At 48.9% G+C, this 8,526-nt stretch overlaps 1 pseudogene; it reads left to right on the top strand.

The window, feature by feature from the left end:
* The first annotated feature begins 6,485 nt into the window (after positions 1-6,485).
* On the top strand, positions 6,486-7,911 carry LOC144175975 (serine/threonine-protein phosphatase 2A catalytic subunit beta isoform pseudogene; annotated as a pseudogene).
* Positions 7,912-8,526: the final 615 nt, after the last annotated feature.

Genomic DNA, 8,526 nt, shown 5'->3' with positions numbered 1-8,526 from the left:
GCTATAGAGTGGAAGGACTTGCCACTTGCATTCCCTTCACCCCAAATGGCAGCGAGGTGGCACGTCAGATCGTGAGCAAGAGCTTTGAAGACGGCACAGACGACTGCACACCTGACCAAGTTGGCGCTGGTGCTGCTTAGCTTGCCACACTCGAATGCCAAAGCTCAATACATTTATCTGTGCAGTGACGAGAGTAAAAACGGAGGGTAAGAAAAATTGGGCGTGGGAAACGGCTGTTGTGCATTCAGCATGCAGCCGCCTTTGTGAGACCTGCTTCAGCTTGGAATGAATGAAACAAATCTTTATTAAAACAACAGGTGCAGTTGTTAGGGCACCCGCCCGGTGGAGGGGATCCCTAGTCCGGGATCCCCTGGCTGCGGCTGGCTGCGCGGGCCCTTTGCACCAGGTCAAGCTGGAACGTAGGGTCCTTGCTGGTCAACCGCGCCGTCCACTGTTGTATAGAGGGGTTGGGGATTGGGTGCAGGTCCGGTGTCTTTTGGCACTCCCACACCTGATGGTATAGGGTACCGGGCGCTGGGCAGTAGTGGCAGGTGGCTGGATAATCTGTCGGATAAATGGCATGAAGAAGGGTACGGTGTGGATACGTGTTAGTTTGAAGTCGTCTGAACGTTGTTGCTTCATCCCTTGTGAGCTTGGAAGATGCCAAAAACACCTGCAGTGCAACAGCTGCAAGCACTCAACTTCTTTGTGACTAGCGAACAAAGAGAAGGATGCAAACAAATGAGTTCTGTTGTGGTGAAGCTCAGTTTGGAAAAATTTAAATATGTCATGTAAATTTACTACCACAAAGTTATTCAAAACGCCTCGTGTTATTTCAGTTTATTTAATGGGCTGCTCACCTTTCTTAGCTTTCCTCACTCTCATTCGTACTGCCATCGAGGAATGCAGAAAAGAGGGGGAGCAGAAGGGAGTTGTCCCAACATCAACTTTTTATTTCTTAATTCATGCCACAAACATCTCCGCACAGCAACGCATACAAGTTCTTCTTGCGTTTAAGGACACTTGACGTCGCGCACATCTTGAGCACCACTCTTCTCACTCAAATTGGTTTTGTGGTGAATACACTTCTGGCTTCTAAAACCAAAGTTGATTGATCGATTGTGGGGTTTAGCGTTCCGATGCTACGCAGGTGATGAGGCGCGCCAGAGTGGAGGGCTCTGGATTAATTTTGACCTCCTGGGGATCTTTTATGTGCGCCGAAAGCTCGAACATGCAGGCATTTTTGCTTTTTGCCTCCATGAGAAAAGCGGCTGCAGCAGCCGGGAATCGAACCCGTGTCCTCGTGCTCAGCAGCACGCCTTAGCCACTGAGCCACCGCAGCGGGTCCCTAAGACCAAAGTGCCCACGTGGCAGTTTACATTGTACCTAAAAGGAGTTCTGCAACTGCAGATATTTAAGAACTCTAGTCCGTGTTCCTGCAAACAAAGGTGACTGCTGCAGACCCACCACAGCTCCTGTAGTGGTGAGTCGCCATGGTGCATTTGTAGGTGGTAACCTTGCGTAAGTTGGCCACTGTGCACCTCGACAGCAATCAGACGGCACCTTTGTGGACGTGAGCAGATTTTACAAAAGCCACAAAATAACAGACTCGAACACAATTCTCAATAGACTACGTATTTATTTTCCAAATGTTTTTTTTTGCACGTTTCATTCGACGACATCTAAAGGAGAACGCAACACACACCAAGCCTATGCCATTTCTTGGTGTCTTCTTACACTTCATGGCCTGGCAGGATGTCTTTGTAGGCCTTGCATTCGTTGAGCCACACTCTTCTATGTTCATATTCCTTCACCTGATACTGACTTGATTTCACTCTGTTATCCGATAATGCATCTCTGAACAGGTTAAAAAATTGTGCATCTGCAAGGCAATCCATAAAATCTCCCCATGTTCTGCACTTTCTCAATCCTATAAGCACCCTCCCAATCAAGTTTCAGAAAGATTGACATGTTTGGTGCATCTAAGCATCCCTCCCTGCTTTATGCAATACAGGTTGGAAACAAAAGGGCCTGTGGGAACACGGTACATTCCCGCATGGTGCCAACATCCTGGAGAAAATGTTGGCCACAAGTGTTCACTTGTAATTGTGGTCAACCAACTTGATGATGCCTAGATTTTCCCTATACACAAACGATTGCACGAGTTGAACTGCAAAATTCAGCCACATGTAAACGTTCAAACTCTATCCTCGTAAAGCATGCGTGCAACAGAGGAAAAGCAACCATATGCGCCATTCCGACCTCTCACCTGCATAAGTGATTAAGCTACTGCTGTCGATATTTTTTCAGGGTGAAAGCCTAAGTGCCCCATTGTGCAAAAAGCCACCGTTACCATCTGGTACAGAAAATGGCCACCACTATCAAAAATAAAAAACGTGATTTGATGGGATTTGATGGCAGCGGAACAAGAAAATTTAATGTCGTCATTCCTTTTTTCTTGTCACGTACCCGCGTGGGGAATGGGCGAGGAGTCGGAAGCTTAGAGTGCCTAATGTGCCTTCGTCCGAAAGCCATGAATTGGAAACAAAGAAGTTGTTCGACAGGGCATGCGGTGTGACACCCGAACATGATGACATGTGAGTAGAACACAATGGCGCGAGCGAGGTTTTGCACTGCGCTTTATTATTCCTCAAATTCAGGAGCTTGACCTGTTACTGAGCATGTCTGTGTCATCGTTCAGCCTTGTAGTACTGGTTTTTCAGAGACCATGAACCAACTAGCCCGCAAATATAAGCCCTGTTGCAAGCATAAGGCTCACACAATTATTACAAGCAAAGCCTTTCTGCATGAAGCAATGATTTCACACACTCATGCCATATCTATTCTGGAAACACAATCAGGTGACTGTTGTGAGCATTTTCATTGGTGCAAAATCAGCCACGTTTCCACCATAAGTAATGAGTCTATGCAGCATTGAGTTCTTTCTCCTCAGGATAAATCTTGAAGGCCCCCCCCAACTTTGCCAGTGCACAACACTGTTTCTTCATCGACGTGTCTTCTTTTGTGTTGTAAAATCGTGTGTCAGTCATGTGACGTTTGTTACGTTTGTTCTATTGTTATTATTATTTTCATTTTTATGCTCACCTTTCTCTGTTGCGCACATCTCCCTTTCCTTTCCTTTCCTTTGCTTCTTCTGTGCACCACGCTGAAGGCGTCATGCTGTTTGTGGGCACTCATCCAAATAAACAAATAAACTGCAAATGCCAGCCCCGCAACATGCTTCATTCGGCCATCAATGACAGCTTTGCAGGAACATTTAGCTGCATAGGTGTTCCTTGATACGCATAACCGCGTATATATATAGGCAATAACGCGGCACTTAAAATTTGTTCTGTGCATATTGCAACAGTTACATGAAGGAATGAATTTGGATTTCCAACTCCACATCATAGCTTGGCGCATTGAGCATCGTGATATGCACTAGTTCAGGGGTTCTCAGGCATGTTGGTCCCAGGGAACCCTGCTAAGCTCCGTTAAATGCCAAGGAACCCCCCCCCCTTCCATTCCTCATTCCGCTCACGCTACATTCACATGCAATAAATTCAAAAGGAAGCAAGCTTGCTTGCTTTTGAATTTATTGCACGTGAATGTCGACTTTACGCGAGCGCGTACGCTGGCGGCACCTATCTCCAAACAGGAGAAATGCGCATGGTTCAAGTGCAATAGCTTAACCACGCGGCCTGTTTTCGGAGTGGGGCTGGCTACAAGCTGCTGGCGGGATTTATTGCGCAGCTTGCGCCTTTGTGTTATGCACTGAGATGTGCTTGCTGACACTCGGGCATGAGCATTGGAGGTTCCTTAGATTTATCACACCTCGGATTCGCCATCTAAGTTACTTGGCAAGTGCAGAACGAGGGAAAATTTGCCTATCCGTGGCTCGCGGAACCCCTAGGTTCTGCGAAACCCACTTTGAGAAGCCATGCACTAGTTGATAATGTGCCTAGCCTGCGTGCAGTCCACAGCACTCGCACAAATCACGCACGTGGCATGCCTCGCATTGTCCCACTTGTTGAGATTCCCCAATCTGGAAAACACCTTGCGACTAAAGGGCCCATGAAGACAAAAGGCAACGTGGTTCATTCTGAAAGAACCCGCCTTTGGTAACGCACCCAGCTTTATTCCGGCCACGATAGACTTTTTTTAACAAAATTAAAATGCGAGAAATATTCAAAAACTTCCGCATTTCGTACTGCACTGACTTATATGCGTAGCAGTGACGTAAAATGGGCCAGCAATAGAAACTTAGTCATCATTATGCTACTTGCATGGTACGTTGAAGTCCATCGATGTGATTAGGTTATGAGTAGGATGTGATTAAGTGATTATTCTAGTGATTAAGTGAATCAAGTGATTAATGTGATTAGTTGTTAATTGTTAAAAATAAATTAAAAATTATATTACAAAATAAAAAAAATATTAATTAGAGATGCGACTAAGTGATTAGTGAATAACCGATTAAGTGAATCGAGTGAATTCAGCGATTGGGTGAATCAGTTGATTAATTAAGGTAAAGTGATTAAGAGTAGGTTGTCATTAATAAGTGATTAAGTGATGATTAGGTTACAGTTCATTGAAGTGATAGGATCAAACGGAACTAGAGGCTCCTCTACAATCGCTCAGTCATGTTTCCTGGCAGCGCCTTTGCTCAACAGCTGCCAATGGCAGAAACAATTCAGTCCGTAACATCATAGAAAACTGGCCGGAAAGTGGCTAGGGACGTCATCACTGCTTCAGCTGTTTTCCTTAATATCTCCATTATTTTTTCAAAGTTTGCGACAAAATTGGTATCGTATCGACGCAGCCTTTTACCAAACTTGTATTGTCTTCATGGCCCCTCTATGCTTATAACTCATTATGCACTCTGGAATGACGAGTAGAGCCATGCTCAAGAACATTTCGCCGACCGCCACCGGCTGCGCTGCTCCGCTAGGTGCCCATTTCATGCTTACAAACGTTTCGTTACAAGTGGCGCGGTTAAGCAACGGTGAATTCTTTGGTGAGATGACATGTCATCAGCCCGTTACAAAGGGGATACCATTAAAAATCATCACCACACAAAGCAGTTCCACCCACCACCAGTGACTGCTCCGACTTGAAGCACTCCAGCACTAGCTCTGGCTGCGTCGGCACCAGGCTTCAGCACGAGCTGCTTGCTTCCTGCACTACACGCTCCTCGCCATCGTTTGGCTTCACTACGACATGCAGTACTGTGCCTAATGCGAGACACACTAGGCACAGCACTTCATATCTGGTGTACGTGCACTGTACGTATGCCAGATATGAGAACTGGGCCACAGCCAAGCACTCGCAAAACAAGCCACGCTTGCCACCAGTGTGTCATATGAGTAGAGCGGTTCTAAGGGATTTACCCATAGATGCAGCAGTTTCCTGCCAGCACGATGCAACGAGCCTCTTTTCTGCAGAGTGTTCTGCCGCTGCTGCTGCTTGTTGCCATTTCAGTGCATCTGCCTGTGGGCCTCTGCCTCTTGGCGGCACAATTGCGGGTCTTTACGGCATGCTTTTTTTCCAACAGTCTCTTGTACTGCTCGCGCATCAGCTTACAAGAATGTGCGCAAGCATCGGGCTTCCACTCTTTGAGCTTTCACTCTTCGGGCGGTGTCCACACTATGCAAGGTCTACTCATCAGAGCGTCCTGCTATAGTGATAGTGGATCAATGCATGGTGTCCTTATGTGAAAATAGTCACAACTCTACAGTGAATGAGGTGTTAAAAGCCATGGCTAAAAGTTAAAGCTGTAAGTGCACTACACGCATGCACTTTTTAACCATCGCAGACAACAGCTCTACTAGAAAGAGGTGATGGCTAAATATGTGCGCTGCCATGTATATGTTTGTACCATTTGTACTAGTCCAAAGCAGCTGCTCGGCCTGCTGTAGCCAGCACTGTGGCCAGCACGTTCAAAGCTTGAAGAGACCGTGCAACACTTTTTCAACATTTTTTTAATACCTTGAATGCTTTCAGGATGTACTCAAATACTTAAAATAAAGGGGTCGCAAACTGCCACATCCAGAAACTGCTGCTTTATATGCCCCTCAGCTACATTAACTTTGAAACTTGCTCAAAATGTTTTTCTCTCTTTCCCAGTCACTCGAATGACGTCATTCGAGCGGTGTAGCGGCTATTGGCCGACTTCCTTTTAGTTGCAGTAATAAACGCATTTGGTAGCCACTTTAAAAAAATCGTCGCAAAGGCAAAGCAAAAAGAGAGGGCGGATCTGCTGCTACGAGCAAATCATAGTTTCTCACTCTATGAAGCAAATCACGCAGTGCCGGTATGGTGGCTAGACCATAGTGCCACAAAAAGTTCGCAGAGAATTTTATTATTCATACTGACCGTTTTCATTACGTTTTAGTTTATTTTAAATGTCTTATAAGTGGGAAAAAATCCTACGCAGGATAATTTTGGTTTCGGTTTCAATTTATTTTCATCTCGCGCACTACAAGGGGACTCGGACGTTCTTGGGTGGAAGCAGCGTTATGGTAGCCACCATACCAGCGCGAACGAACAGAACAGAAGGACGGCTGCCGGCCCTTGTAGTGCATTTTTGTATCAGTGTCCTATCGTAAATAGGAAAGACAACGAAAACGTGTTGTACCTAGAGCTTCAAGTTCGTCCTGAGGATGTCTGCAGAAGATAAGAAAGCGTTAAAGGAGCTGGACGCGTGGATTGAGCAGCTCAATGAGTGCAAGCAGTTGACGGAAAACCAGGTGAAGACGCTGTGTGACAAGGCCAAGGAGATCCTCGCCAAGGAGTCCAACGTGAAAGAGGTGAAGTGCCCCGTGACGGTGTGCGGCGACGTGCACGGCCAGTTCCACGACCTCATGGAGCTGTTCCGGATCGGGGGCAGGTCTCCCGACACCAACTACCTGTTCATGGGGGACTACGTGGACCGGGGCTACTACTCGGTGGAGACGGTGTCACTGCTGGTCACGCTCAAGGTGCGCTACCGGGAGCGCATCACCCTACTGCGGGGCAACCACGAGAGCAGGCAGATCACGCAGGTGTACGGCTTCTACGACGAGTGCCTGCGCAAGTACGGCAACGCCAACGTGTGGAAGTACTTCACGGACCTGTTCGACTACCTGCCGCTGACGGCGCTCGTGGACGGCAAGATCTTCTGCCTGCACGGCGGCCTGTCCCCGTCCATCGACACCCTGGACCACATCCGGGCGCTGGACAGGCTGCAGGAGGTGCCCCACGAGGGGCCCATGTGCGACCTGCTGTGGTCGGACCCGGACGACCGCGGCGGCTGGGGCATCTCCCCGCGGGGCGCGGGCTACACCTTCGGCCAGGACATCTCCGAGACCTTCAACCACAGCAACGGACTCACCCTGGTGGCCCGCGCCCACCAGCTGGTCATGGAGGGCTACAACTGGTGCCACGACCGCAACGTGGTGACCGTCTTCAGCGCGCCCAACTACTGCTACCGCTGCGGCAACCAGGCGGCCATCATGGAGTTGGACGACCAGCTCAAGTACTCCTTCCTCCAGTTTGACCCGGCGCCCAGGAAAGGGGAGCCGCACGTGACCCGCCGCACGCCCGACTACTTCCTCTGAGCCAGCCAATCCCCCCTCCTCCCCGCGTCTCCCGGTTCAGTCGGGCAACGATCGTGACAGACTTGAGCAGGCTCAAGCTGCAGTTTATCTTCTTGGCTCCAAGGGCAGCCACGTGGGCGAGAAAGATGGGGCCCAGGCCTCGTGTGTCCCTTTCTGCATACCCCATTTGTGTTCACCGTGAGTTTCTCTGTAGACCCCTCCCCCAGCCCTCTTTCTTTTTTCTTTCTGCTGGACTCTTGCCCCGTGCGTGTCGGGCTGTTTCCTTTGCTGAAGTGTGGGAGCATGTGGCGCAAAATGAACGTGTGTTCCAGCAGCCGTCTTTGTATTTCGTTCCATTCACGCTAGTTCCACCCACAAAAGTCGTTCCCACTAGCATGCAGCTTGCAACACCCGTGCATGCACGCAGGCACTGTTCAAGTGGTTGAATTCGGGACAAGGAAAGCACACCCTGTGGATGTCATCATACCCACACTGGCACAGGGTGAACCTGCGTACATTGCAGTGTGGGGGAGAATAGGGAAGGAAAGAGTATACATACTACAGGTAGACAGTCTGTACGGTCGCTGTAGCAGGGGTGGGAGAGTGCACCTCGCACACCGAAGCACCAAAACATGAGTTGATCCAGAATTTCGATTTGGAGGGGGAGGGGGTGTCAATCCCTGGGCGGAGTGCTCTTGCTTGGGGAATCTTTGTGGGGGGGGGTGTATAAATTCTGCACCAAACACCTGAGCTGCACACTGCACAGCCCAAACTGTAGAACACAAGTGTTGGACACTGCACTCCATCCGTTGGATCGGTCCTGTTTCTTCCAGGTAGGGGAGAAGGGGGCGGAAGGCCTCCTGGCAGATGGACTTGGGGAACAGGAGTTCCTCTACGCTTGTGCTAGGGAGCCCCAGGAGCTGGTAGGCAGCCTGCAAGTTGGTCCTTT

This window comes from Haemaphysalis longicornis, unplaced genomic scaffold (genome assembly GCF_048455015.1).
Source record: "Haemaphysalis longicornis isolate Haplotype H1 unplaced genomic scaffold, Haemaphysalis longicornis Haplotype H1 scaffold_3, whole genome shotgun sequence".
NCBI lineage: Eukaryota > Metazoa > Arthropoda > Arachnida > Ixodida > Ixodidae > Haemaphysalis > Haemaphysalis longicornis.
This window is presented reverse-complemented; position numbering and strand designations above follow the sequence as displayed.